The 27,997-nt window shown below is 40.3% G+C and overlaps 1 protein-coding gene and 1 long non-coding RNA gene across 3 annotated transcripts in view; one reads left to right on the top strand and one right to left on the bottom strand.

Annotated features, from left to right (window-relative positions):
- Nucleotides 1-5,076: 5,076 nt before the first annotated feature.
- LOC147825261 (uncharacterized) lies at nt 5,077-27,935 on the bottom strand. 2 transcript variants are annotated; one of them, XR_015440834.1, is made up of 3 exons: nt 27,684-27,935; nt 14,886-14,965; nt 5,077-14,057 (listed from the first exon to the last, which is right to left on the bottom strand). It is a non-coding gene; the product is annotated as an uncharacterized LOC147825261 (long non-coding RNA). The 2 variants fall into 2 exon arrangements; XR_015440833.1 differs by having other exon boundaries at nt 5,077-14,965.
- The window catches only part of Zbtb38 (zinc finger and BTB domain containing 38), a 77,455-nt gene continuing 56,951 nt past the window's right edge, over nt 7,494-27,997 (top strand). Inside the window, exons 1-3 of the mRNA XM_004834350.4 lie at nt 7,494-7,982; nt 9,051-9,130; nt 27,930-27,995. The gene's annotated coding sequence lies outside the window, so the exon portion shown is untranslated. The remainder of the gene's footprint in view (nt 7,983-9,050; nt 9,131-27,929; nt 27,996-27,997) is intronic.

Genomic DNA, 27,997 nt, shown 5'->3' on the forward strand with positions numbered 1-27,997 from the left:
TGTGCTATAAAAGTCATTGTTTTAGATATGGTGAGGAGAGAAAAATGGTCTTTGTATGCTTAACATTATTGGTAAGGCAGTCAGATGCATCATGCCTCCAAAAGAAGACAGACATTTCCTTCCATGAGGGGAGACTGTGGGACACTGAGGCTGGAAGCTGAAAAACCTACTGTTCTTCCTGGAGCTCCCAATTCCAGGCTCAGTGCTATTGGCCAGGTTTTTTACCTTTCCTGGGTTTTTTTTTTTTTTTAATGTAGCACAGTTGGGGCATCTACAGCTGAGACGTTAAGTAACTTGTGTAAGGGCAATGACTTCAGTGGTTGAGCAGGGTCTGACCTATCTGCTTCATAGATATGTGAGAGAGTCAAATGAGATGGAGTTCGAGAGTCTTCAAAAATAGAAAATCCCATAGGAGGTCAGAGCATGAGTTTGCAGATATTGTGAGATGGAAAGGACAGGATAGCTGAGAGGTGGCAGGGATAAGTGGATTTGCACAGCTAGAAGACATTCCTACTGTAAGTGCTATCAGCTACGGAAAAGGCCTCAAAACCCCAAACTCTCCACTCCTGGTGGGACCTCCATGCCTGGGATGAGAATACCATACCTATCAAAATGGACACACCACTTAGCTGGTGTTACTGTGTATTCTTATGAGTTGTGTAAACACTTGAATGAATGAAGAGAATAATCCACTCCAACAACCAATTTTTTCGCAGGGGAGGTGGTACTGGGGATTGAACTGAAGTCAGAGTCTTCAAACGGAGCTATATCCCCACCCCTATTTATTTATTTATTTACTTACTTACTTACTTACTTACTTATATTTTGAGACAGGGTCTAAGTCTCTAAGTTGCCCAGGCTGGAATTGAACTTGCAATCTTCATGTTTCCCATCTCCAACACTGCTTTTTTTTTTTCCGGCACCGGAGATTGAACTCGGGTCCTTGCACTTGCATAGCAGGCAGCGAAACTGAGCTAAATCCCTGGCTCCCCAACACTGCTTTTTAAACACTTTTTTATTTTTTAAAGTTCGTAACTGCAGTAGGACATATGTTTCACAAAGAGACCTGGTTCAAACACTTAGCATAAAAATGAAACAGAACTTTCACTTATAATGTACATGGATATTTTCTATTTTGCTTTCTTTTAATCTGCTAGTTAAAACCAATACTGACCTACTAAGTAGTGGGTCCTGTAGATTTTATTCTTGGCTTTTTCTTTTCTTTTTCTTTTTCTTTTGAATCCAGGGCCTCCCATTTGCAAAGCATGCTCTTTACCCTTGAGCCACATCAACCTGATTTTCAGTTTTAAAGCACTGTATTAGAAGGTTTTGTGGGAGGAGAGGAGGGAGTATTGGGTCCTCATGCCAGGTCTGGGAATGAGCAGAAGATGTGACCCACACACATTGTTCAGGGAGTCTGAAAGATGAACTTTTTAATTTTCCAGGGGCTGATTCTCTGAAGAATAATTCAGGAAGAGCAACAGTGTAGCAGCCTCTTGGCTGGATTCTCAGGGATCATGTTCTAAACCCTCCCCAGTTGACTAAAGTATGGATGGACATATTGTAACTATCATGACAAAAAACTTAAACCCAACATTTACTGAGTCCTTATTGTATACCAAACATTTCACTTTACATGAGTGATGGGATAGAAATTAAGTTTCAGTGTTCCCTGATTTTCTTCCCTCCTGCCCACTAGAGTTCTGACTTTGTCGTCCCAATTTCTTCTCCTGCCCCATCAGCAGAAGAACCAGACCAGAGCAAGACCCAAGGAAGAGTAGTAGGGACTGGAGAAAAAGCTTTGTAGGGAGCTTGGGAGAAAGAAGGGCAGGCAGAAGCTGCAGGGTATAAGAGGCTCGGACAGGAGCATAAAAGGACACCAAGAAGTATTGCAGGAGCTCTTAATAGCGTTGGAGAGATGCAGATGTTAAATGCAAGTTCATTAGAATTTTCTTTTCGGTGACTGGATTGGTTTCTGGGACCACAACACCACCCTGAGACTGGGTGAAGGAGGTCATGAGCACAAGAGCGTCACATATGCATTATCTCATTTAATTTGTATAGCAAACCCATGAGGTAGTGTTGATATTTTCTCTTTTTCAGATGAAGAAAAGGAGGTTGATATAAGCTGAGCAGCCTTAATAATAATAGAGCCAGACTTGAAATTATGTCTTTCGATCACCAAAGCACAGCTCTTAACAAGTCTATGAGCAAATATGATTTCTCAGATAAACCATATCAGTTAAGAATAAAATACTTAGAAATAAATTTAACAAAAGATATGCAAGACTGCTACACTGAAAATGTCAAAACATCATTAAAATAAAGATCCAAATACGTGGGGAAACTCCCAAGTCTCCTCGTAACATCTACCAAAATCTCAGCCAGAGTTTTTGCAAAACTGGAGAAGCTGATTCTGAAAATAATATGAATATACAAGGGATCCAGGATAGCCAAAACAATCTTAAAGAGGTAGGGGTGTTGCTCAGTGGTAGAACACTTGCCTAGCATATAAAAAACCCTGGGTTTTATCCCCAGCACCACAAAAACAAAAAATAAAAAATAATTTTAAAAAATAAAAGTAATTTGTTAAAACCTTGAAAAAAACCAAAGTTGTTGGACTCACCCTTCCAAAATTTCTTATTTTATTATTAGTGTTTATTAATTTCATAAAATATTGGATTTCAATGTGAAATATATATATATATATATATATAATATTTTTTTCTGGTACCAGGGATCAAACTCAGGACCTTGTGCTTTCTAGGCAGGTGCAGCGCCACTGAGCTTCATCCCCAGCCCATCAATGTGAATAATATATATATATATATATTTTTTTTTGGTACCGGGGATCAAACTCGGGTCTTTGCGCTTGCGAGGCAGGCAGCGGAACCACTGAGCTAAATCCCCAGCCCCATGAATAATATATTTTGATCATATCTATTCCCCTTACTCCCTTTCTCTTATCTAATAATAGTCTCCATTCTACTTCCATGTCATCCTTTTTAAGATTCCACATATTAGGGAGAACATGTGATACTTGTCTTTGTGAGTCTGGCTTATTTTGCTCTCAATGTGATGATATCCAGATCCACCCATTTTCCTGCAAATGACAAAATTTCATTCTTCTTTATAGCTAAATAATACTGCACTGTGTATATATACACCACATTTTCTTTATCCATTCATCTGTTGATGGGCACCTGGCTGGTTCCATATCTTGGCTATTGTGAATTGTGCCACAATAAACATGGGTGTGCAGATATCACTATGATATGCTGACTTAATTCTTTCACCAGCCTTTCAAATTTCTAAAAGTATTCTGAAGCTGCAATAATCACAACAGTGTGGTACTGGCATAAGAATAACTATCTAGATCAAGGGAATAAAATTAAGAGTCCAGAAATGAATAGTAAGATTTACAGCCAGTTGATTTTTAACAAATGGATCAAGACAATTCAATAGAGGAAAGAATACGCTATCTTTTAAAAAAAAACTTTTTTATTTTAGAACAGTTTTGTATATACAGAATTATTGTGAAATAATTTATTCAACATATGTTTCTGGGACAACTGGATATCTACATGAAAAAATAAGTTTGGATTTCTACCACACACAATAAACAAAATTAACTTAAAGTAGATCATAGACCTAAATGTAAAAACTGAAACTCTTACAAGAAAACTCAGGTGTAAATTTTCATGACCACAAGTCAGACAATGGTTTCTCAACTATGATGCCAAAAGTACAAGTAATAATAAAAGAGGAAATTGATAAGTTGAACTTTATCAAAATTAAAAAATTGTTTGTTTCAAATAACACAAGTGAAAAGACAACCCACAGAGAGATAATATTTTAATATATATATATATATCTGATAAAGTACTTGCATGCAGAATATGTAAAGATCCCCTACAACTCAAAAGTAAGAAGACAGAAAAAATTAAAGATGGTTAGCCATGTGCAGTGGTACATGCCTATAATTCCAACTACCTGGCGGCTGAAGCAGGTCAGTAAAAATTTTGAGCCCCGCTTGACATTTTAGCAAGACCCTGTCTCAAAATAAAAATAAAAAGGAGTGGGGGGCCGGGGATTTAGCTCAGTGGCACCGCGGCTGCCTTGAAAGCGCAAGGTCCTCAGTTCGATCCCAGGTACCAAAAAAAAAAAAAAGAGTAGCGAAGTAGTTCAGTGATAGAGTGCTTGCCTAGCATATGCAAGGTGCTGGGTTCAATTCCTACTATTTAAAAAAGAAATGAAGAAAGGTTTTTAATAAACAGTTATTCAAAGGAGATATACAAATGGGCAATAAGCTCATGGAAAGATGCTTGCCATCATTAGTCATTAGATGAATGCAATTCAAAACACAGTGAGACATAGGGGCTGGGGATTTAGCTCAGTAGCACCTTGCCTGCCTCACAAGCCCAAGGTCCTTGGTTCGATCCCCAGTACTGGGAAACAAACACAGTGAGACACCATCTTACACCCCCTAGGATGGCTATAATCAAAAAAGACAGACAATAACAATGTTTGAGAAGATTTGAGGAAATCAGACTCTTCAAATGTTACTGGTGGGAATGTGAAATCATGAGGCACTTTGCCAGTTTGACACTTCTTCAAAATGTTAAGCATAGAGTTATAATGTCACCCAGCATCCCACTCCTTGGTGTCTACCCAAGAGACATGAAAGCACAAGTCTGCAAAACAGTGTGTATATGAATGTTCATAGCAACATTATGCATCATAGCCCAAAATGAAAACAATTCAAATGTTCATCAACTTGTAGGAACATAAAAAGGAATGAAGTGGTGAAATATTCTCCAACATGGATAAACATGGACTGCATTATGCTACGAAAAAAAAGCCAGACATATTTGTGTGAAATGATCAGAAGAGGCAAATCCACAGAGCCAGAAAGTAGATTAGTGGTTGCCTCGGGCTGGGGGTGAGGACAGCTGGGGAGTGATGGCTAACAGGTACAATGTTTCTTTTGGGGGAGGGGTGACAAAAATGTTGTAAAATTAGATCTTGGGTCACAAAAGTCTACAGGTATACTAAAAGTGAATTATATGTCTTAATGGGTGAGCTTTATGGTTTGTAAATTGTCTTAATTGATTTTTTTTAAGATAGAATGAGATGAGAGGAAACTGGAGGCAGTGAGTATAGACTAAGTCTCTCAAAGAATTCCTTGAGCCCTTAAAATTTTTAAAGAAAATTACCATTGTACAATCGCATTTGTTGTAGCAAGGAGGATGCTCCAGATTGGGTACAGGCAATGGGGTGCCACCAAATTGCTTCCCTGTGTCTCCCAGTGCATTGTCTGCCCAATTCCCCAGCTATATCCTCACACTGAACACCAACCCTCGTGCATACAGTGCGAAGGTCTGCATCTTAAACTCACCAATAATTTCTGCTTTTTTCCTTTCTTTTTCTGTTCCCATTACCCTGGTGCCATAAAGCTAAAAACTAATCAGCCTCTGTTTGTATTATTAAAGAAATAAATTCCTTTGTATGTGAAGCAAGCAAGGCCACAGAGTCTCTGGGGAAATAGAGCAGGGAGGTGCCCAGCGGCATTTTCTGTGGAAAGGGAAGAAAAGAATAAACAAGTCTTCTGCCAAAAATGCCTGGAACTTAAAGCACTTTCCTCAGCCCAAGGTCAGGCACTGTGTGGACAGGGACAGTGAACCTGGGAGTTGCTGCTGCTCCCTTGATGAAAAGCATGTGGCTTTCTCTTTTCTGACAATCAGTTCTGCTAATTCCACCTGCCGAGGGAGTCAGAACAAGTGTCATTCCTCACAGTGGCAGAGCTCCTTGGAGCAAGGTAACTGCATAGTGTTCCCAGCCATCAGAGACATAGACTTCCTGAGCCAAGGGAAAAAGTTCCCCTGGATAATACACCCCATTCCGGGAGGGAAGGCAAGCTGTGAAGTGGTATACTGAGGAGGGCAGCATCTACCACTCCCCATCACCACCACCAAGGAGCTGAAAATCCCTGGCTTTTGTCTTCCTCTTGGATTGAGACACTTACCCTAGAGAATCATAGAAAAGTACAAACTGCAGAACCATAAATCACCATGGGAAAAAGCACCTCTGAGGTCATCTTCATGCTAGGCACTGACGCCCAGATGTTCTCTTTTTGCCACCACTCCTTGCCTTTGCTTGAGCACATCCAGTGCAAAGGCTCTCACTCAGATGCAGGGACATGGCCATTACCAGCCGGACAGTGCTAAGAGTACACAGTGACTCCCATTGTCAGGTCTAAGTATACTCCGTGTCCCTTCCAGTGCTCCTCATCCTCTGAAACGACACAATCATTTCCCCTCATTTGTGCATCTTGGAATCTTTGGGACTGTTGTCATGTCTCTCTTCCCTTTAGTCTTCTTGCTAGCCCCAGACTTATCCTTTTAATTTCAGGCTTATCCCTCTATCCCACTTATATCCATGAGTCCATCAACAAAGACAAGCTTGGGCCATGGCTCCCTCTGAGGTATTCTGTCCACTGTGGCAAAGCTAGGGGTGGGGTGCATCTGGTAGACCTCCCTGGCTTTGTTTTCTGCTTCCAACTTCTCATTCTCTACTTGGACCTGAGGAGAGACCCACCCTCCCAGCCCCTCTGGGTAACCACCTACTTGTCAAACCTCAGGCCTGGTGTGAGCCCATCATGAGGGCATGCAGACTACCTAGCCTAGCCAGAACATCCCTAATTGTTCCCCTCTTTCCTTGTCAAAGTTGGTTTTAGTGCTATATTTATTTGTATCTGCCCTCTCTTAGACAGGATGCTCACTATTCGCTTCATGCACTCCTGTCACCCAATGTAGTGGTTAAGAATATAGGAATTAAGATTAGATGATCCAGGTTCTGCCAGGTTCTTGAGAAGTTTGGAGAAATGTCTTAGCCTCTCTGAGCAACCATTTACATCTACAGAATTGGGAATCATAGCTTTGTCGTGATAATGCCAATAAATAAAATCATCTTCACAAAGCACTCAATGTACAGGCTTAAACATTCATATAGGGCAACATAGGCCCTCTGCTATTTTGTTTTAAAATTTCATTCATTCATTAATTCATCGTGTGTTGACTGAGTTGCATGTCAGGCACCGGGATATTAATATCCCTCTTAAAGAGTGGCACCTTCCTAAATCCTGGAAGAACTAGTTCACACTGGCTCCCAGAGAACAGGGAGCTGAGGCCTATGGCCCCTGCACAAGGCAGAGGAGAGTAGACACAGAGCACCAGGTGCTGGCCAGGGATGATGATAAGAATGCTATCCACATTCCATATCTCATTAGCTACTACTGTGACTCCCTGGGTAAGATGAGTACCATAGTGACATGGGAAGTGGAGGGTCCCCAGGGAAAATCCCTGTTCTCTCCTCTGCTGCTGTCTTTGACAGAGAGCGGCCATGCCTGTGCTCTGCAGGAGGGTGATGTCCTTTGGGGAGGCCTTGTTCAATCTGTGTGGACTGTTCCGGAAGTAAGAAGGGAGGCGGGGGTGGGGTGGCGACAGGAATGTTCTCCTGGCCTGCTGCTCAGTGCCGCGAGTGTGCTGAGAGGAGGGCCTCTGGACATCAAAGGTTCCTTTTGTCCCCTTCGGAGTGGCAGTGCAGCCCGGCCAGCCGCTGGCGATGACTCAGGCCTGCCCCTGACGTCACCCACGCCTGACCACCGGCTTCCCTCTGCAGCCAGGAAATCGGCTGGGGAGTGGCACTCACAGCTGCAGCGAATCTCAAAATAAGGCCACAGCCTTTCCACCTCCTCACTGCACACCTTTCTTTTTCTTCTTCTTTTTATTCTTTCAAAGCCTCATGGAAGGTTTTGCTTGTAGATCAACTTTCCAGTGTAGGAAGTCAGAATGAGTGACATCATCAGAAAAATATGTGGAGCGGATCTCAACAGAGTGAAGAACCCAGAGCAAGAAAGCGTCTGTGACTCCTGGGCCCAGGGAGTTGGCAGTGTCTGGGCTTCAGAAGAGCAGCTCATCCGAGTAAGTGACGGCCCACCCTTGGGCCCCCTCACTCAGTGCCCTTCACTGTGGGTGCCATCTTGTTCCCTGACACCTGAGGCCTGGCAGGCCTCAACTAGGGGGGCGTGGGGAGTGCTTGGGAGACCCAGTGATACAGCCTTAAAGGAAACTGATCTCTCTCTTCCCCACAGAACCAGACAAGAACACACACACACACACACACACACACACACACACACACAAAAGCACACGTGCGCACGTGCAGTACCACAATACTTAGGCTGAATTTCTGACAGAAAATGGCCCACTGGTGCCTTTCCCTATTAACCCTCTTGTTTTGTCTCTTCTATCTTTTCCCAACCCTGTGTTTCAGACTGCCAGAATGTTCGCTCAGAGTTCTGAACAGTTTGCTTCCTGGATCTATACCAAGTGATCAGATATAAAAATAAATCCTGTTCTAGGCAAATACATACCCTGTGCCATCAAATGACAGCTTCACATTTAATCTGGTAAAAGGTGGCAGCCCTGGTTAAGAAGACATCTGCTACCCTTTTGCCTTAACAGGGCAAGTTTCTGGTCATTCTGGTGTATGCGCCTTCATTATCTCATCACTGAACAGAGAACTTATTTTCATTCCTACTTGTGCCATTGCATCTGGGATGATATTAAACACAAAGACACATTATAATGTGTCTGTTTTAATTTTTTCTAAAACTCCTAAGTCTTTGCATAGCCTATAATTTACAATTTCTGGGAGTTTTTACAGAAGAACTTTTAAGTTTCCACACACACAAAAAACCAATCAACAGTATGTAGGAAGTGAAGAATACATAGAGATATCATACCCTGATTTTCCTGGCTTCTAACGTCATTCCCTGAGTCAGCATCTACTCTTTGTACAAATTACTTAGCAGAGTAGATCTGTTCTTTATAAATTCAATAGTAAAATGATTAGAAATGTATTTTTTAAATGAGTATTATTAGTGGGAGACAGTGGCAAATTCATTCATGAACTAACCCCCTTTTAAATTAACTGTCAGATTCTAATATATGTTTTTAGGCCTTTATTTTACTTTTTTGTTTTAATAGATCAGATTGTCTTGAAGTGAGACTCTGCCATAAAACTATTCTTCTGACTACAAGATCTAAATGCTGTGACCACTAATTCGGTGAGTGTTTTTTGGCCCTATGGCTACTTAAATTTAAGTCTACTAATTCTACATTTTTGTTTTAGAGTAAGATTTAAAGAAAAGGGGGGAAGACCACAGAAACTTCTGCAGAAAACGGTAACAGCTGAGTCAAAGAGGATAAGTGTTATGATAGACTAATTGCTGTAACAGACCCCAAAATGTCTAAGGGCTCAAACACAGTAGGAGTCTATTTTGTCCTCATGCGACAGTACAGAAGTACAGGTCACTGGGGCTCATCTCTTCAGAACATTCATTCAGATTCAGGGTTAGGGGTGTGGCTCAGTGGGGGAGTGTTTGCCTGGCATGCATGTGGCCCTGGGTTGCATCCCCATCACAGCAAAACAAAACCAATTCAGATTCACGAGTTCAGAGTCTCTACCTTCTGTAGCATTGGTTTTCAAAGTTGCCTAGCAATATCTTCACTCCTCAGTGGAAGAAAATAGCGTGAAAAAGTCCACATGGGATATTTTGTGAACCAAGACTAGAAAGAAGTGTATACATCACTTCTCGTGTTCCATTGGCTAAAACTCAGTCACATGACCACAGCTAACCACAGAAGTGTCTGGGAAATGTCCCTGATAGGGCAGCACTTCCAGTGACAACAGTGGTGAGCTTCCACAAAAGAAGTAATTCTTTCTGGCACAGCATATAAATGAACTTGGAGATGTTCACAGATAAGGTTTTAGAATGAAAGAGTGGAAGAAATGAAAAATTATCAGATACTCCTTAACTGACAACCATAAGATAACATCTTACATTTAAAAGTTATGTAAGAGTACAAAGGACCTAGAAAAGTAAAAAGAAAAAAGAAGATAACATCTCACTGTGTAGGCAAGAAGCAGTGAAGGAGATTTCTCAATGGCATGTGGCCTTTCTCACCCTAAGAGTTTAAGTGAGTACCACCGTGCTGCAAGTGGTCAGTGAAACAGGAAGGGCATCCTTACCTTTATTTTTCATTCCACAGTCTTCTTGCTGTTCTGTATCTAAACATAGTAGTTGGGATTGTTCAATGGAATTCTGTTCCTCCAACTGTGAGCTGCAGTAATCTATAAGAAAGCTCACGATTTCCTTAGCTCATGGACCTCTCTGTTACTGGGGACTTTAGGACATTATTGTACCATCTTTGCTCCGGATCTTTGAACATTTAATCTCTAGGAGAAAACCAAGGAGAGAACTTCAAAACAAGTTATTCAAGAAATACTTAAAAGTAGACTTTTAAAAGCTCATGCTAGAGATATTAATGCTTCTGCAAAGGATTTCACATGTAATTCTTTTTCTCTTTAGGAAAATTTCAAAATATTTACTGAAATGATGAGGTAAATTTGTAAGCCTATTTAGAGAACCCTTAACTCATTTTATATTATTTTGTGTAGACTTCTACACATTGTTTATCTTGGTACAATTCTCCCCTCAATGGTAAATTCCAGAAACTGTATAGTAGGTACCTTATGATGCCCTTAATTTAAAGGCCTCCAATAAAAATGGACTGGAGTCTTTGAGCAGGCTGGTACCTAGTTCTCTAGCTTTTGTTGTTGATATTTGGCTAAACACTCTGGTTTCTGATTAAATATTGCTACTGGACTTTACATATCTGTCACTCACACCCTAAAGAGAATGCATTGTCCATTGTGTGGGAGGCAGTTACTGGCTGATCTGACAGCCTCTCAGACCTCTGATAACGGGTCCCACATCAGAAATGGACTGAAGAAGAGTGGGATAAAACACAAGTTGATGTTTTGCAAAAATATTTCTTTCTCTGAAAGTCCATTTTCCTGGGTTATTGGGGGCTGAATTATCTACTGAGGTGGGTGCTAGCTGAGCTAGTGGGTTAAGCCAAAGATAAAACCAAGCTGAGTAGGGGAAACAATGTCTGCCAAAAGCATGTAGCCAAAGAAGTAAGATGAGAACGAGTACCAGGTTTCAAAAGCTGGAGCCAAATGGGGATGACCCATTGCTGGAAGTCCCAGGCTAACAGCATTTGCCAGAAAGGCCACGGTCAAGGAGGAAAGATGTCAGAGTCTGCTCATTTGGGAGACTGGCTATTACCACTTGGTAGTTGCACAGGCCATCTGGTATGACTCCTCAGTGCACACAATTTGCTGGAATTAACATATGAGTAGTGTTAGGAGTGAGGTGGGGGTTGACCTCTTGATTTTTTTTTTTTTTTTTGTACCGGAGATCGAACTTGGGTCCTTGCGCTTGCGCAGCAGGCAGTGAAACCACTGAGCTAAATCCCCGGCACCCAACCTCTTGATTTCTAATTTCTTTTTTTTTTTTTTGGTACTGAGGATCGAACTTGGGACCTTGCACTTGGGAGGCAGGCGGTAGCACCACTGAGCTAAATCCTGGCCCTTTGATTTCTAATTTCTAACTGCATAGTATGGCAGGGAGAGGTGTGTGATCACCAAAAGTGAATAACCAAAGTTTCACTTGGTGTTTGAAAGAAAACCGCAGATCCCTGTGACCACTCGTCAGTGTTAGTTCTCACAGAAAACACCAACAAAACAGGATGGTGTACAAATACACATTTTTTTTCTTTTACAAATACACATTTGATAAATATTTTTATATTTGACTTTTTAAAAAAGTAAATCTGGGCCGGGAATTTAGCTCAGTGGTTCCGGTGCCTGCCTCATAAGCACAAGGTCCCAAGGTCAATTCTTGGTACCAAAAATAAATAAATAAATAAATAAATAAGTAAATCTCATGGAGAGCTTCTTGAGCTTGGTTCACCTTCATTTCTGTTATGTTGCTTTTTCAGTTTTAATTGCACATGAGTTATATAATTTAAATTTGAGAAGAGTGTGGTCTTTTTGGAGTTTGAGTCATCTGAAGATCTTAGTGTGGCCATGACCCACAAGCAACTGACACAGTTGAGCACAGCAGCACATGGACCACTTGTTACTTAAACCCCAGAGGTTTTCTAGTTGTCAGGGCACAGAAATGCTAGCTAGCACCCTTCCCCTGTGTCAGTGTTGTAAATGTTCTGTTACTCCCTTCAGAAGATTTTGAAATAACACCATGTCATAGTCATCAAAGCTAAGAATTCATAGTAATAAGGCTTTGTAATTTCTCACACTGAAATCCCCTAATTTCATGTTAAGAACCAACTTGGAAAACACCACATTAAAAACTTCAGGGTTTTGTTTTTAATTCAAGAAGTCTCTGGTTTTCATCAGAACTTTAAAGCTCCTTCCTATCTCCAAAATGGTGTTTTTACTTTATTTTTATTTTATTATTATTTTTTTGGTACCAGGGATCGAACTCAGGTCCTTGAGCTTGCACAGCAGGCGGCAAAACCACTGAGCTAAATTCCCAGCCCAAAATGGTGTTTTTAAAGAATATAATGCTAAGACTCTGTAAGAATAAGTAAGGTCCTATGTGCAAAATGGTCTGGGTAACTTAGAAAACTACATAAGAATGTGTTGATACAAATAATTACCATAATTATTGTCAATATTTATCTTTTGATACTATTATGAAGTATCAGTGTTTTGAAAAAAAATACCTTTTGTCTTTCTAAATTGACTTTTCATCTGGGATCCATAGCACCAACCAGCCAAAGCAAGTGGTACAAAGATTTTGATGCCATTCAGAAAGGTTTGACTCTAGGCCATAGGCCTAACAGAGAGGCTTCTAATCTTATTCAGAGAGATGTTTCACCTAGGCTTCACTGAAATCTTTGTGGAAGAATGGATGAATCATCTCTCTGCCAAAAGATGATTCCTAGAATTTAAAGGGGACTCCCAGTGCATTGAGGTAAGGCAGAATGGAAACCACATCATGGTGGTATTGACCTCGGGTGGTGCCTCCCAAGCCAGAGAGGACTCTTCATCTTTGTCTGAAAGCCACTATTCATGAATGTGGTCTGCTTTGTGTGATGGAGGAATGCCCATCCAAGTCCCAGAACCTACAGTCTACCATCCTAAAATGTCACAGGGAGGTAGCATCTAGTGAAAGGGACTTTCTCACTGACCCACATTCCTTGGCATCAGCTATATCAAGGTGCCATGCAACAGAAGTGGCTTAAGATTTATCCTGGGCACAAGATTCAGTCTATTTCCTGTATCATCTGGCAGCAGCTTGGCCATTGCAGGGCTGGTGTTTTGTTTGTTTGTTTTTGTTTTTTAAGACAAAGTCTCACGATGTAGTTCAGGCTGACCTTGGATTCACTATGTGGCACAGGCTGACTTTGAACTCACGGTGATTCTCCTGCCTAGGGTTTTTAAAGGGACGTCTCTTCTTTGTTGCTTTCTTTGTATGCAAGACTTTCTTTCTTTCTTTCTTTCTTGTCTTTCTTTCTTTTTCTTTCTTTCTTTCTTTCTTCTTTCCTTCCTTCCTTCCTTCCTTCCTTTCTTTTCTCTCTCTCAAAATTATCTTTTAAAAAGAATCATAACTAATCACTATACAAAATCTGGAAAATTTTAAAAATCAAGAAGAAAATTTAATGCTGGGGATTTAGTTTAGTGGTTCTGTCACCTGCCTCGAAGTGCAAGGCCCCGAGTTCGATCCCTGGTACAAAAAAAAAGAAAATTTAAATCATCAGAAAGCCAACAACCAAGACACAATTTAAAATAAGCATTTTTGATGAAGTATTTCTTTTCAAGTTTTCCTATATGTATTTTCTTTCACCTTCCCCCTTCACTCTCTCCTTCCTTCCTTCCTCTCTTTGTTTCTTCCTTTTTTCTTCTTCCTTTTTTGTGGCACTGAACCCAGGGCCTTTGCATTTAGCTACAACGCCAGCCATTTTTTAGTTTTTATTTTGAATCAAGGTCTCACTGAGTTGCCCAGTCTGGGCTTGAACTTGTGATCCTCCTGCCTTGGCCTCTCAGGGTGCTGGGATTACAAATATGCACCACCAGACCTAGCTTTTTCTTCTTTTAAAAATTATTGACGATCCCTGGCCCTGAAAAAAAAATATTGAGATGATATTTACATGGTTGTCTGCCCCCCCAACATTATATTCTAAACATTTTTCCAGTCACTAAATACTCTTTGAAAACATAATTTTTAATGGCTATGTTTCTATTGCATGGATATACCTTAATATTTCCATTCTATTTTTGATGGACATTTTGATTGCCTTAGTGTGCAACTATAACAGATATGTAAATGTTCTTATAGATGAATCTTCTTGAATATCTTAGGAAAAATTCCCAGAAATTGGAGTGGATGGTCAAAGTACCTAAGGCAAACACTAATTAGAAAAAAAGGAAACCTAGAGCCAGTCTATTATCGTAGCCTGTTTTGTGTTACTATAACAAAATAAATAAAGCAGGGAACTTCATACAGAAAAAAAAAATTATTAGCTCACAGTCTGGAAGTTCAAAAACATTGTTCCAACATCTGTGTGACTCTTGTGAGGGCCTCAGGATAATGGGCACCACAGTGACAGGAGCACATAGGTGCAGAAGTGAGAAGCAGTTCACACAAAACAGGGATTCAGGGGAGGTGCCAGGCTCTCCTGGAACAACCATTCCCACATGAATTAATCCCATCCCACACAGTGTGTATTAATCCCTTCTGGGGGTGGTGCCCTAGTGACCTAATTACCTTCCGCTAGGCGCCACCTCTTAAAGGTTCCAACACCTCAGCAAGCCTCAGCACAAGAACCTTTAGTGGACAAATTATATCCAAACCATAGCATATATCTAAACCAGAATTTAACTTAAAGTCCCTTTTGGCTACTGAATTTTAGATTTTTCCTTGCCATAGTACAGTAAAAAATTGTTACCTAAGGAGTCAGGAGACTTCATTGTAAACATGAGATCACTGAAGCCAGTCAGCATGGTTCATTTACTTCCTGGTGGTCCCCTAGAGATTTAATGGCAGGGGTTGAATTCAGCAAAAGCCCAGAGACACCAATCTCTGGTTAGCCAACAAAAGGAACCAAGGAGAAGACTAACTCCTGAAGCAACCAGGGAGCTGTTATCTGCCTTCCAATAGACAAGGCTATATCTCAGAACTTATATGTGCAGCACAGATCCTGCAAGGGGCCAGGTGGCCAGCAGGATCATCCAGTGATTCACTGTGTACCCTGAGCCCTGAGCTGGCAGCCCTGAAGCTCCATGCAGGACAAGGCAGCTATGCAGAGAGCATCCACAAGGTCCATGCCACAAGAGTCGAGCAGGAAGTGAGGCTAGAGTCAGAACCAAGATGGCAGAGCAGGGTCAGGGCAAACACCAGACTGAAATATGTGGGCAAATCTTGGGTGAAGGCAGGCAGAGTTAAAAAGAAGACCAAGCAAAAGCTATGGAGGACCTGTCGTGGCTTCACAGGCAGCTTTGTGTGTGTGTATGTGGCACTGGGAATTAAACCCAGGGCTTTCATACCAGCCTCTTTTTTTCTTTGAGATAAAGTCTCATTAAGTTGCTCAGGTGGGTCTCAATCTGGTGATCTTCCTGCATCAATCTTCCTTAGTTCTAGGATTACAGATATGCAATACCATACCCAGTAGGTACTGGCTTTTTTAAATCTGAAAAGAGCTATGACTGGTCCCTTCTAACTGGGAGGAAATGAGAGCAAAGGGCCAGAGAGCAGGACCTGAAAATGGAAATTTAGAAAATAATGGAAAACAATCACAGCAGAAAAACTAGTGACCAAACAACAACCAAATCTTAAAACGTCTCACCTTCTTACAGAAAGTTTAACTCTGAAAGCATCACACCACACCTACAGTCACCTCATAGTATCTGACTGCTGGGCTCCCTATGGTGCCCATTTTCCATCCAGGTTCTATAAGTTTCCTCCTTGCCTGGTCCATGTCAGTCTTCTGAAGTGATCATTGGTGAAGCACTAGAGCCAGAATCCAGGGAGCACCTCAACTATACCCGTTCTCCTCCATGCTTAGACACCAGGGAATTTGTCTGTGGTCACTGAGCTTCACTGCCTCTGTGCACACCTGCATAATCTCATAACTGCTCCCACTCAGGATGGCTACTATCCTGATTCTTTGCCTCGTGGTCCAAACTTGTGGATCCAGGGTCGTGATGAATATAGTGTTTCTTTAATCAGAGCTACAACTGATGAGAGTGACTTTGCAAGAATGGCTGGAGCAGTTTGAGTCATCACTATGTTTGCCCTATGCAAGGCCTGTGTCCTAGTTGTCCTGCACAACTTCCATGGCTGAGGCACTTTCTGAAGGTCTGATTGCTCATAAGACCTGGATCCCTGGGCCAGAAAATCAACACGGTGGTGACAGCAGTGCCTCCAGATCTATTGCCTAGGCGATAGAAATAAGTTCCATGACATCCAGCCAAGTTGTTCGAACCCTGCTGGAAAATCTTGGGTAGTCACAGAGCAGGAAGTTCAAGGGCAAAACGTGCTCAGTGGGTCCACTGGTAGTCCTACTCTTACCTTCCTTCACACTTCACTAATTATTACCTTTGGAATAAAAGTCTTTATGTAATCTCTGACCAAAGCAGCAAGAGAGCCCTGATCCAGGCAAAGTCTGTCCCTCCCTGAGGTTTCATGTCACTCCCTACCCCGTGGGAGTGTGCTACTGCTATCACATTCTGCCTGCTTGGCCACTAAGCATTGCCTCAGAGGCCTAGTGTCCCCAGATGGCAATGACCACCTACCATGACAGTCCAGAGCAACTACCTGGGCAAACCTGAAGGCTCATTCCATACCCAGAGAGACCACCCCATTTCCTATCATCTGAATGCCAGACAGCCCAAACCACCAACTAGACAGCTATCAGGCAAGCTGAAATAGTGAGGGATATCTGGGCCACCCCACCCAGGGTCTGAAGGCCCCATACTTACTGCCATCTTGACCATGAACCATCAAAAGGAGACCCTTGCATGTCTATTAGAATGGCTGAAAAAAACACAAAACCTATATATATATATATATATATATATATATATATATATATATATACACACACACACATATATATATGAATGTTACTGAATATTACCAAGGATGTAAAAAAAAACTACATCTCTCATACATTGCTGGTGGAAATGTAAAATGGTACAGCCACTCTTTTTAACAGTGTGACAGTTTCTTATAAAGTCAAACATGTTCTTACCATACTATCCAGCAACCTCACTCATGAGTATTTATACAAATTTATGCTCACATAATAACCTGTACATGAATGGTCATAGCAGCTTTGTTTGTAATATCTAAAAACTGGAAACTAGCCAAAAATCCTTCAATAAGTGAATGGATAACAAACTTTGGTACATCCACATCTCAGACTACTAACTGGAAGGAATCACAATGGCATTATAGTGAGCGAAAGAAAGCCAATCTCAAAGGCTTCATATTGTATAGGATATTTTCAAAGTGACCAAAATACAGTGATAGAGAACAGATCAGTGACTGCCAAGGGTCAGGGTCAGGGTTAGGGGAGGGGTGTGACCTTTAAGGGCTGACACAGGAACTTGTCCTGTGAAATAGTTCTGTGTTCTGACTATCCTCATGCTTCTCCAATTTGTAGATGTAAAAACATTTCATAGAACTGTAGAGACATACAGAGTGCCTGTAAAAACTGCTGAAATCAGAAGCCCAGTACCTGAGCTCATAGTGTTATACCAATGTCCACTGCTTGGTTTAAGCAATGAAGTTTGTAAGACATCACTGAGGGAAACTGGATAAAGTATATACTGTACTTACTAAACTATCTTTGTAACTTCTTATAAATCTTTATAAAAATATTATTAAAAGCAACATTTCAAAAGTTTTGAAAATTTTTAAAAATAAGTATAAAAAAGTGGAGGACGTTCCCTACCCCTGAGGAGGCAACTCCTATTGTTTATTTTGCCACCTTCTAATTTGTGGTTAGGCTTCTACAGCATCATGGTGACTTTGGCTTCACCCTCTGCTGTTCCAAGACAGTTCACCTCTGAGGGAATCACAGCTCGGGCATTACCGCACTGAGTGTGAACGTGCCCCCTTTCTCTTCCCGGCATCTGTAACTTCAAAGCAAGGTAAAGACCCTGAGATCTAAGAAACAATCTTACAGTGAAAATCGAGGACAAATCGTCCTTCTCACCCCTACACGGTAATTTTGTTTCTGGAATGGCTCTTTGTCTGCTCTGCTCTTCATACAGATTATTCTCTTCACCTTTGCCAAATGGCCCGGACTTTAATGGAGGGAGATTAACCCTTCCTTGCCCCCTTTCAATCTCATTCATTGGAGGGCTTCTTTTAACAGCACTGCTCTCTCTGGGCCGTGTGCCACAGCTGAATGCTACAGAGATGTCTGGCTTCCTTTTCAAGCATTTGCACCTCTGTCAAACACCTTTTCATCAGACTTGGCCCTGGAAATTTGGTTTTGACATTTATTGTAACTGCCTGGGTTTGTGGTATGGAATTGTACAAGGACATAGGCATATCGGTCAAGGGGGACTCATAGCACTCACTCCATCCAGAGCCCCATGTAAATGAAACTGTTTACTCCCCTCTCTGCAGAGGGGTCCCAAGCATCACCTAGGAGAGGGGCTGAAGCTCTGTGACCTCCTGTCAGATGTAACAATATAGTCACTACAAACTACTTTTCCCCCAGAACTGGCCTCAGCCCCCAATTTCCTGCTATGCCTTATTTACTTGAGGAACTCATTTTAAGAGATCACAGTGAGAAGGACAGAGATCATTTCCAGGGCCAGTAGTGAACTGGCCATCGGGACAGTATGCTAGAAAGGTGAGAAGCTGAATTGTTAAATTTTCATATGTGTTAGTGTTTTGTATCGTTTGGTTTCAAAACCATACTGAACCATGGAAAATGAAACTTGCAACTTATTTTTAGCTGTTCATGCTAACTCATGAGATGTTTCTTTGCAAACCAAACAGAATACAGGCAACTTTAGCTGGCTAAACTTAGTCTGATTGACTTAATATAGTAATCAAACCTGTTCCCTGAAACTTCTTAAGTGACACTGGTCCCAGGTGATTTTTAGCCAATATTTACTCTTTTGCTTAAAATTATTTTCAGTTGAGCTTTTTAAAAATTATGTATACTGTAATATTTTATTCTGAGCAGAACTGGGAAATACATTATAAACCCAGTAAGCTGGTATCTTTCATATTTATTCAATCTATAACCATTAAGCACCTAAGTGAAAGTTCAGAATTTTTTTTAAAAAATTGAGCCAGTGTATGGGCTTTTAAAGAGAATACCAAAAATTTAGGAATATAGCTGCTAGTCTAATTGCTGAGGTCTTTGAACCTGGTTTTCTTCTCCCTCAAAGAAAGGATGTAGATGGCATTCTCTAAAGCATCATCCCCATTCCATAATTCTGTGACCAAGGGCCTGAGGAAATGTTGAGGGACATTTGGGAGGCAGTGGCAGTGTTATCAGACCACTCTTATTTCCATGCCCCTCTCCCTGTTCCAGGAAAGACGGGTTATACAAAGCACTGTGGTCTGCTTGCCAGTCAACTGTGGCTCCCCTTAGTAAACCAGAGATGGACCCCCAGAGCCATTCCTTAACTCACAGAGCAAGTTCTCCAGTTTTAGGAAGAGACTTCATGACTCAAAGCTGAAGATGACATTGGTAGTGGTAGAAGTAGAGAAAAGACTGCCGTGACTGGTGGTAGGAGTCAAGAGCAGACTCTAATGAGCTCCTCCATTGCATAAGGCAAAGCACCAGTGCCACAGGAAACACAAAGATCTGCCAGGTGGCAAAGGTAGATAATTCAACACAACAAAAACTTACTGTGCTTTTCTGTTTAGTCCAGAGAAAGTGAAGACTCACAGAGGTTTGTTAAGCTGCTCTGGCTGAGAAGAGGTACATGGTTGTAGCTTTTCTCAGCTGCAGAATTATTTATCTGAGAGAAAAGACAGCAAGTAAATTTGTTTCTGGGCTGAGTCTGGGAATATTTGCTGTCCAGGATGGAGAAAGATACAAGGAGAGAATTATGCTCTCAAATGATGTAGATTTTATGGAACCATAAGAATTTTTCCTTCACCTGCATTTACATTCCCACCTTCCTTTCCAACCCAGTTACAAATCTCTCTAGAAAGAAAAATCTCAGCTTTCTTGCTGAATATGTATTTTGCCAACTCAACTCTAGAAGACCCTGTGATTTTACTTGTTTTCAATTTGCTTGGCAGTAGTCATGGCAGCAAATGAGCATGTGAGTAGGGGTGTAGGAATGCTCTTGGTCCCCATAAGCTCTCCAGCTCATTTTTGATGCTGTATTTCAAATGCATTTAGAAAAGAAAGCAGGAACTACAGCATTCAGTTTCTCAAGCTGAGATAGTGACGTCTATAATAGTGATACCTGTTGAGGATATTCCCACAGGAGCATCTGAGTTGGATTAGGTAGTAGCCAACCACAGCCTCCCTTGCAGCCTGTCATTTATCACCTTTCCTTTGCTGAAAATCACACGATTTCCCTCTTTTTCCAGTTCTCTACATGGTAAACCTCAGTCTGGTCTCCAATCCTTACCACCCTTTCCCAAATCTCTCACTGATGCTAGTGGGTAAAAGTGAGACCAATGATGTCTAAGAACTGGAGAAGACTTCCTGGAGTAGAAACTCCTCAAGCATGTCTGTTCACCTAACTTTTCAATCTACTGCCTCTTGAGTACTGAGCCCAAAATAATCCCAGGCAGGGTGGAGCTGGTTGATTAGAAAATCCCCTTTAAGAGCCATCTGGCTGACATATAAAATCACTGTCAAAGAAGAGAGATAGTCAAGTAGCCGTAAACACCAGCAGGCAGGATACTTGGAGTCTAGCTGTTGTCCTACCCAACCTTGCAAGCAAACTGCACTGAATTTTTGAGAATCATAAACTTACAGAGCTGGAAAGGGACATTAGATAAAGGAAAAATGAACAGATGTTAACGTGTAGAGTCATTCACTAAAATGACATACTTAAAACACCAGACTTGGTTAAAGAAAATCTTGTACCCAGAGGCTGCTAGGGGTGTCAAGAAACATCCTAGGCTGGGTTCAGGAGACTGAGATCAGGACCCTTCTGCACACCTCACCTGCCGAGCGACCTCAGGCAGGACACCCCAATGCTGTGAGACTCCTTCCCTCATCTAGAAGCTGCATTCAAGAATGCTCACTTGGGGCTGAGGATTTAGCTCCACAGTGCCTGGCCTGCCTGGCAAGCACAAGGTCCTGAGTTTGATCCTCAGTACCATAAAAAAAAAAAAAAGAGAGAGAATGCTCTCGTCATTGGGTGGTGAGGTATGAATGAAACAGCCAGGCAGATGTACTGTACAAACATAAATGCCTTGGGCCCGAGATTTAGCTCAGTGGTTTCGCCACCTGCTGCGCAAGTGCAAGGACCCGAGTTCAATCTCCGGTACCAAAAATAAATAAATAAATAAATAAATGCCTTGATTCATAGAGACAGACTGTAAATTACCAGAGACTGGAGTGGGGGATGGGAAGTTATTGCTTACTGGGTAGTTTCGGTCTGTGGTGATGAACAAGTTTTGGAAATAGATAGTATTGATTGTTGCATGCCATTGTCGCTAAAATGAATGCTGCTGAATTGTATTCTTAAAAAACGGTAGCAATGGCAAATTTATATGCTCCATATATTTTACCACCGATAAAAATATATAAATAAAAAGTAAAAACGTCCCTCTGTGGAAAGAGAGAAGTAATAGCTGTATGTAAAAACAAAAAATAAATAAATAAATACATCATGAGACTGTGTGCTCATGGATGGATAAATAACATTATCATGTGACCTGGTTAGTTATCACAGAAGTGTGCTCCTGGTAAAAGGGTAAATTTTGCTCCATTGTCTCTCTTGCCCTTCTAACTTCCACCACGGAATGATGCAACCCAAATTCCTTGGCAGATGATGGAGTCATGCTCTTGGACCTCTCAGCCTCAGAACTGTAAGAAATAAAATCCATTTTTTATAAATTACCCAATCTCAGACATTCTGCTATGGTAACAGAAGAAAGACTAGGAGAATATGCTATAGGCTTATTCATACAGTGTGATGGTGAAAAAAGGAGCGTCAAAAAACATTAAAGTAATTCTTAATTTAAAAAGCTTAGGGACTTTAATGTGCCTGTATGTCTCTTAATATACAGTATATAAATAAAGTGAACATACTGTTCATGGTAAGAGTGTCATGGTAAGAGGTTTTTATTTTTAGCAAAAATCCTAATGGCTTTGATGCTGGCTGATTGACGACTCAAAAAAATGATAGTACTCCATTTTGCAGAGAAAGAAACCTGCATCTTCTTTGTCCAGTCTCCAGTTGATGGGCAGTTGGGGTTTCCAGGCTTTGGCTATTGCAGACTGTGCTGCTATAGACATGGATGCACATGTATTGTTGAGGTGTGATTCTTTTAATTCTTTTGGGATGATGCCCAGCAGGGGAATAGCTGGGTCCTCAGCCATAAAGAATGAGAATCTAGTGACATTTATAGCTAAATGGTTGTACATTGAGGCCATACTGTTAAGTGAAATAAACAGACACACATGTGTAAATACTGAATAGTTTCTCCAGTGTGAGAAACTGAAAGTCTAAACAAGGATCAAAATGTATAATAGATAATGTGAAATAGGAAGAAAGTTCCAAAGCAGAAGGGGAAGTGGGAGATGTAGGGGAAAGGAAAGAAGGGAAAGGAATAAATATGAGAAAAGAAAAAAATGGAAACAAAGTCTACATAAATAGGGAGGGGTGGAGGGGTTGAAAGGATGTCAGGGGAATGGTGAAAAAAATAAGAACCAAGATTTATTATGTAAAGGTACAAATTCCCAATGATGAATGTCATCATATTGTATACCTAAAATGTACCAATAAACTTAATTAATGAAAAAGAAAAAAGAAAAAAAAGAAAATCTTGTACCCAAAGTTAGGCTTTTAAAGGGTTCATTTTGGGGGCAGGGATTTGGCTTAGTGATACAGCACTTGCCTTACATGTACAGCATCCTGGGTTCAATCCCCAGTTACTACAATTAGTCAATCATCAATAATCTACTTTTAAATTACATTGGGGGAAGAAACTCTCAGTTCCTATTTAGACTATCTGTTCAAGAGAAAACATACAGTTTGTCAATTGAAACCAGGTTGATCTTGATTGTTACACTGATTTTTTATTTAATTGATAATTTAGAACAGTCAAGCAACTTGAAACAAATTTACTCACAACTGCTGAATAAATTAGGTGTAGAAGGGAAACAAGCTATAATTTTTAATGCAGTGAGTAGGTAATCTCACTTACCAAGGGTATCATCTTCTTATTGTTGTTCTTGTTTTTGTTTTTATTTTTTTGGTACTGGGGATTGAACTCGGGACCTTGTGTTTGTGAGGCAAGTGGTGGAACCACTGAGCTAAATCCCCGGCCCTTGTTACTGTTTTTATGAGACAAGGTCTCACCATGTAGTTCAGGCTGGCCTTGAACTCACTATGTAACTCGGGCTAGCCTCAAATTTGTGGTGATTCTCCTGCCTCAACCTCTAGAGAGCTAGGATCATAGATTTGCACCACTACACCTGGGTTAAGGATGTGATCTTGGGCCAAGTACTAGATCTCTCTCAGCTTCAGTCTCCTCATCTGTAATATGGAAAAAGTAGACTTCACTGGGTGAAATCTTGGCTTCTGTGGAAATCTAAGCCTTTTCCATTTACTTTGCCTCATAAAATATTTTCAAATTATGACAAATCTCCCTCCAAAATCATTAATGTGCTTTCTACCCTTAACTTCCCAAGATAGTCTAATTGATTCATCCTCTTTTATTCTATCTTTTCCTCCTGCTTGGCCTGGCTGGCCTTTCTCCAGTTGGTGTTATCCTAGGTACCCACAATTCCCAGTGCCTGGTTTATATAAAAAGCAGTAATCATGGCTCCAAGAAGCCAGGGTCCTCTGTTCTAGTGTCTACACAATTAGAAGATTACTGATGTTAAGGGTGGAGGGTGGATTAGGAGGATGTTTTGTTACTTTAGGTTTGGTGAAGAGATAGAGACTTTGCGATCAATTGCACTTAGATTTGAATCCCAGCTCTGCTGTTTACTGTGTGATTAACAATCTTTATTAGTCCCTCATCTAAAAATGATTATAATTAATACCCACCTTGCAGGATTATTGGGTTAGAATTAAATAATATTGAGCATGTAGTAGGTTCTCCATCAATAATAGCTTTTACAGATTTTCAGCTCTGGTCAACATAGAAATGAAAAGTTTCTGCCCAGATATCTAGGCCAGATGTTGCTGTTTAAAGCAGGATTACTTTTCCAAAAATTTCAGCTAAAATATCATCCAAAGTCATTTTTAGTCATTGATAAAGTAAATAATCATATTGTTTTCAGGACACATGGACAGATATAATAATCAATGTCATAAAAAATATTCTAAGCTTTTTAAATTCTAAGAATTTAAACAAAAGTATCACATTTGGTGGACTGCTTAGAAATTTTTAATTATAACAGCCTAACCTGATAAAAAAATTGCCTATAAATATTGACCATCTATATTAGGTTTAAAAGGAAACCAGCTGTAATTTTGAATGGCATAAAGAAATGTGCAGACAAACCCAAATGTTTATAAATCAAGGACTCCTCTGGGACTCAGTGCTCGGGTTTTTTTTGTTTTGTTTTGTTTTGTTTTTGTAGAGAGCCAAGCTTTGTTCATACTTGAATTATATACTTTGTATAAGCCATACAATTTAACTTTAACCCACAGGACTGGAGATAAAATTAGCTCAGCCTTCAGAACAAGAAGACTGTGAGCAAGTAAGAACATTAATCAAAGTGAAAGACTTGCCCCTCACTGCTAGCTAGCTCTGTCCTCCAGCTTGCTCTCACCAGATGATTTTGGGCACCTTGTGTTTGACTAGTCAAAATGCCAGAAACAGGCTAAAATTTTCATTGTGGAAAATGAATTTGTCTTTTAAGTTGATGTCTGTATGTGTACCCTGAAGAAATGAATGCGGAGCACACAACTTTTAAAAAATCATGTGTGTACATATCTTTGCCACTTATAATCATGACAAAGTTTAAGTAATTCAGGCATGAGTACTTTTTTTCAAATGCAAAACAGGGTTTTCTAGCTGAGATCATCTGCCTAAACAAGCTCATTCCTCTGAATATTTTTAGCTATACTTCATATTTGTTTAACCCAAACAGGTTTGGTAAACACATCACATTTGCTCAATGAGTGTTTGGAACATCACAAAATAAACCAATATATGGCTTTTCAGCTCATTTTGATGGAAGGTGGACAAAGAACCCCATGGGGACAGGGGGTGGACACCATTCGCCCTGGCACCTGTTTACTAATACCAGTAGGGGACCTGACCACATCCTTCTCTATATAACACTATTCAGTCATCTCCAGGGAGCCCAATGTGGATTACTGTTATCATCACTGTCATTTATTATCCCAAATAGAGGAGGCAATGACTTAGTTCTATGTGGTCAGAGATGATTCCATGTTATATATATTTAGGCTATATAATAATTTGTGAATGTTTAGCATGAATGCCTAGCTTTCAGATGTCACTAATGGGGACTTGCTCAACTGATATTGAGTATCAAACACCTAGATGTTTGGTTCAACCTCCTCCAACCCCACTTGAAGGACCTTGCTTTATAGATGAGTGTATATTAAATTGGTGCCTTGGAACTCAAGTGTGATGCTCTCTAATTCTTGACCCCCATGGTAAAGGAGGAATTGGCCTAAGGACACTCCATTCTAATTTTCTGTTGCTGTCAATGTTAACCAGAGCTCATAGAGTGATGATGTGGGGGTGGGGAAGATGGCTCCACCATTGGTGTTAGACCAGGAGCTACTGTTTTCTTCAGAGTCACATTTATTTCTGAGTAGTTGTGAGGGAGAGATGTGCTCCAAAGAGAAAAGGACTTGCTATGGACCAGGTATGACCCGTGATCTGGACAACTCAACTCAGTGACTGCAGTGCACAGGTCAGAGGTGGGCAGGGAACTTTCTACACATTCAGCTAAATATCACTTCTGTTCTGTGAAAGGAGATGAAATGTGAGCTACAAACAAAAGATCCAGTTGTGAAACCTAGTACATATGTTAAGATGTTCAAATATATTTTCTCTCTTAAAATTTTTCTGGGGAACTTAAATGTTTTGCTAACCGAATTATTTCCAGCCATTTTGTAGAAGATAGAGGTGCTGGAAAACTAGAAATCCCAGAAAATATTAATTCATTTTTGCGTGTGTTAAAATTAATTACCTTAGCATAGTCAGTGATGCAATAGGCAATTCAAGACTTTGGGAGGGATAAGAAGTCAAAAATGTAAATGTTTTATACTCAAAATCAATCTCATACATTTTATTAAAATGTTGGCTTATATCCAGGACGTAAGGGTGGGGGTTGGTATGATTTCTTTGTAGCTAAAAAAATAGAATAGAAAAGAATCTCTTCTATTTTCTTAAAATAAATAACTTCTTGTTTTATAAAGCATGGTAAATGAAATGCTTTTCTGGCTTGTACTTGCTGGTAGTATCTGAAGAAAATTTTTCTAGCAAGCTACGCTGTTTGCTTCTTTGGGGACGTGGTGACACTGGTTTTGTAGCAAAATAGTATTTGCTTATTAGGCATTTCTTTAAAATCCTGAATAAGCAGCTCTTTCAACAGTTTTTGTTCCACATGTTAAACATTTTATTGCAATTTGAGCTTCAATTTTGTGTTTGTGTGTTGATAGGAATGAAAGGGGTGTGCATAAGAATTCTTAAAGGTTTTTTATTTAAAAAATTAATTCCCCACAATTATGCATTGGAGTCTCTGCAGAAAGTGATTCCTATTTAGTACATACAGCCAAGCTAGATCCCATCAATCTTGAGCAGTGGGGGTAGGGAAATGGTATTGAAGAAGACATGAAATTTGGTGTTTGAGTAGATGAGATTTAATTTTCGGGAAACATTTCACTCATAAAACGGATAGCAACCCAGAGTCAGCCCTGACCTCCTGATGTCAATGTCATCGTGCAAGCGTAGCTAAAATAAGCCTCAAAGTAAAACAAAGAAACATTCCCTCCCTGCACAATATGATTTCTTCTCCTACAGTACATACTGTCTATAGCCTTTCGCTATTCCTATAAATGGCTTGTTACCTTTAAATTTAACCTTTGAAGGGGGAGAGAGAAGAAAATTCATTTTGCATTTTCCATGTTCTGAACGCGTACAGTATGCTGCTTTAAATCTGAGTATTATTTAGGTCAGTAGCCTAAAGATAGCTTTTATTGTTCATGACAGCTATACATCCAAAGGAACTCAGCATCAATCTGTTTTTCTGCACTAATTTTATTCTGCTTCTAATTTTAAGAAAATTCATTCATAATCTTAATATGATTCTGTCTGAGGCGGTATCTGCATTCTCTACTGCAGATACATTTAGCAGGATACATTTACGCTGCTTGTGGTTAAAGGTTATAGAACGGATACAGACAGCTGAGCATGCATTCTTCTACAAGCCTGCCAGCACCATTTAGGATTTTGAAAAATAATCTAGAAATGCTATACCCTTTATCAGAATTATTCTTTATTTTGCAGTAGCTAACAGTTTTGATTTTTGTTGTTAGCAATTCTATGAAATTAACGGTCTATAAAATGCATCCCAGATACATACTGTATTGAAAGCTTTCTTCAAGAAGAGGATATGACAGTATTCACTCCAGCTTATTTTCTTCCTTAGCAAAAGGACTGAATCTCAGAAGCAGGAAGACACATTCATTGTGCAGCAGCTCTGCTCAAGTGTATGAAATGCCTTCTACTGTCTGGTTGCAGAATTTGGAGTTTGCTAAGCAGTGTTTAGTGATTGGGCTCATCTTGCATCACCAGTTGATGACATTTTTCTTTGTTCCCTCCTACCCAGTTGAACCAAGACTCTGAGGCTGATATGCAATGTCACTTACAACATTAATCAGATACCGCATTTAAGGT

The sequence above is a fragment of the Heterocephalus glaber genome, unplaced genomic scaffold (genome assembly GCF_053883595.1).
Source record: "Heterocephalus glaber isolate CG9 unplaced genomic scaffold, H.glaber_assembly_v1.0 deba00001504, whole genome shotgun sequence".
NCBI classification, from domain to species: Eukaryota; Metazoa; Chordata; class Mammalia; order Rodentia; family Bathyergidae; genus Heterocephalus; species Heterocephalus glaber.